The 3,047-nt window shown below is 40.0% G+C and overlaps 1 pseudogene; it reads right to left on the minus strand.

Annotated features, from left to right (window-relative positions):
* Window positions 1-1,347: 1,347 nt before the first annotated feature.
* On the minus strand, window positions 1,348-2,783 carry LOC143680659 (eukaryotic peptide chain release factor subunit 1-like; annotated as a pseudogene).
* Window positions 2,784-3,047: the final 264 nt, after the last annotated feature.

The raw sequence follows: 3,047 nt of genomic DNA on the forward strand, positions 1-3,047 counted from the left end.
ATACTACTTCTACTGCTTTCTTTCCTCCGCGGTTTCTGATGAGAAATCACAATGAAATCATATTGAGTTTCCTTTGTGCATGACATGTTGCTTCTCTGTTGTGGAGTTCAGAATTCTCTTTTTATTTCTTTATTTGGGAAGTGTGTTAGTTTGAAGCTATTATGTACCCGAGAAAAGCCACGTCCTTTAATCCTCATTCAGTATTGCTAGGTGAAACCTTTTTGATTATTTCCATGGAGATATGGTCCACCCAATTGTGGGTGGTAACTTTTTTTTTTTTTTTTGCTATACTGTATGGCAGGGTATCCCATTATTGCAGCACCATTTGTTGAATTTTTTTTGTGTGTGTGTCTTTGTTTTTTTTTGGGAAATGCGTGGACCAGGAATTGAACCCAGGTCTCCCCGCATGGCAGATGAGAATTCTACCACCGAACTACCCTTGCATTCCCAGGGTAGTAAATTTTGATTAGATGGTTTCCATGAAGCTGTGCCTCCACCCATTCAAGGTAGGGTTGCTTACTGGAGCCCTTTAAGAAGGAACCATTTGGAAAAAGCTTTAGAGCCATGAGAGTCACCAAAACCGACAGAGCCAACAGAATGGGCAGAGCCCCAGGAATACCACTGAAGAAGCCTGGAGAGAAAGCTAGCAGATGTTGCCATGTGTGTTTCTAGCTGAGAGAGAAACTTCAAACGTCATTGGCCTTCTTGAACCAAGGTATCTTTCCCTGGATGCCTAAATTTGGACATTTTCATGGCCATCCAACACAAGGAAAACACAACCACTTCCCCTTTACCATGGATAGACCCAAGCAAAATAAAATAAATTTTTTTCACTTTCATTTAAATTGCATGTTTTATTTCTCACAATCCCAGCAAAAGCACAGAACCCTATCATACCCATCCCAAACTGGTTTCTAGTAGGCTACGATTATGGGAACCCTTGTCAAAGCAACTGATGCTGATGATTCCCAACTGATGGCACAAATGCGTCTGCAGAACAGATGGAAGAAATAGTGTATTGGCCCAAATCTTCAAGAAGTCAGTTGACTTGCAAATGCAATTTGTATCCTTGAAACTGACAGTCTGCAGGGAGAGGTGGTGTGAGGGAGTTGACATTGCCTCCTATTAGCTCACCCTTTCAACATTAAACAGAGACCAAGAGAGAATTGGTTCCAATATTTCACCACATACATTTCTTCTTATGCAGTCTAAACTGAGAATGCCATGTAATGGGTCACTGCAAAATGCAGCAATTTAATTTTTGTCCAATCAAAATAAGAAACAAACCAGTATGATCTCACGTCTATTAATTTTTGAAGGTTTACAGCAGTTAAAGTATTTTTGCTTCTATGTATGAAGGTTAAAAAAATCATTTTCCAAAGCCTTTAGTGTCTCTTCAACTCCAAAAAGTACTTGCCTGTGTCCTGGCTGATTTCATCAAAATATCATCCTATTAATTAATTCTCTTGAATAAATTTCACATTGGAGAGAACTTCAGTAGATAAATCCATAGCTTGGTTGAATCCATTTTCACCACCATAGGAGATATCAACTAATTTTAAAACTTTTGATTGCAACCTCTGATCAAACATATCAGATTGACTTAGTTCAGTTTTAAAGTCAGCTGATCCAGCTAAAACAAGACCAGCCACATTCACTTTGTCCCCAGAAATAAACAGCTGCTAACAGTCTCAGCTACTTTCTGAACATAGTTATGTCATTTTTCCATTCTTAAACGGGCAAAACGCAAGGCAGACTGACCTCCTCTACCGTGTTTCTTTGGGAGATCCACAGTGAATTTGTGCAGGACTTCTCTTGTGTTTCCTTGCGGTGTGCCAAAAAGGGCACCACTACCATCTATTACAATGAAGCCTAACTTGCTATCATCTGAAAGTAGTACTGTAAGAGCGTGAAAAAAAGATGAAGTTGGACTCCTTCTTCACACCACATACAAAAATCAATTAAAAAACGGATCATAGGGTGCATAGGTGCTTCAGTGGTAGAATGTTCACCTGCCATGCGGGAGATGTGGGTTTGATTCCCCGGTCCATGCACCCACCCAAACAAAAACAGCCTCCATATGGAATTTGTTGTCACACAAATACAATGATGTATTAATTGATTTGAAAGGCTCAAAGTCAATGTTGACTTTCTTTTCCTTTCCTTCTTCTGTTACAATTGTTCCACAGTAAACAACCAGACCATTTGGAGGTATTTTGTTATAAAGTTTGAGTCTTTTTTGTACGGATGTAATGGCTCCCAGGACTGAAAAGCAGTTTACTCGTGACTTAATGTTAGATGCAATTCCAAACTCATCTGCTAACATTTTTGCCACTTGTGAGATCTGGTCTTTGGGAGGATTGATCAACGAAATCATGCTTGTGCCATTGCTCTAGGTTAAGTGCATACGCAGTATTGTCACCAAACCTCTGTAGCTGTCTGTTCTCCATTTACCTCTTCTTGACTTCTTATTGGCTAACCATCAGAGATGGGGAGACTCAAAAAAAGCCAGAAGAGAGGATGATGATAGCCCTCTTAAAAGCCTGAAATGCAGTGCTTTGACAATATTCCCTTTATCATCATTTAGGTGAATGTTGTATTAATCAACAATTTTCACTTGCAAGATACTCAAACACATGTAACTTGCTTTAATTTATTCAAATCATACAGATTAAGCAATCTGTCCACATCATTTATCCACGGGCCACCTCCAAGTTCTTGATGAGCTTCTTGATCTTCCAGATCTCCACGTTCCTGTCGGCAGCACTGGGGTCGTCTGCCATCTTCTCGCCTCCTCCTCCCTAGAGGCCCAGTCCTGGGCGGCAGCGGCTGCTCCTCCCCAGTGGCTGCTCTGACGTAGGACTAAATTCCCCTTTTTAAAAGCCATTCTGTTTCTGGTATATCACATTCCAGCAGCTTTAGCAAATAAAAACAGGAAGTTTTTAGCCATTAAATCTGTTTAGTATTTTAAAGCTACTGGAATGCAATATACCGGAAATGGAGCAGTTTTTAAAAACAGAATTTATTAAGTTGCAAGTTTACAGTTC

Source organism: Tamandua tetradactyla, chromosome 1 (assembly GCF_023851605.1).
Source record: "Tamandua tetradactyla isolate mTamTet1 chromosome 1, mTamTet1.pri, whole genome shotgun sequence".
NCBI classification, from domain to species: Eukaryota; Metazoa; Chordata; class Mammalia; order Pilosa; family Myrmecophagidae; genus Tamandua; species Tamandua tetradactyla.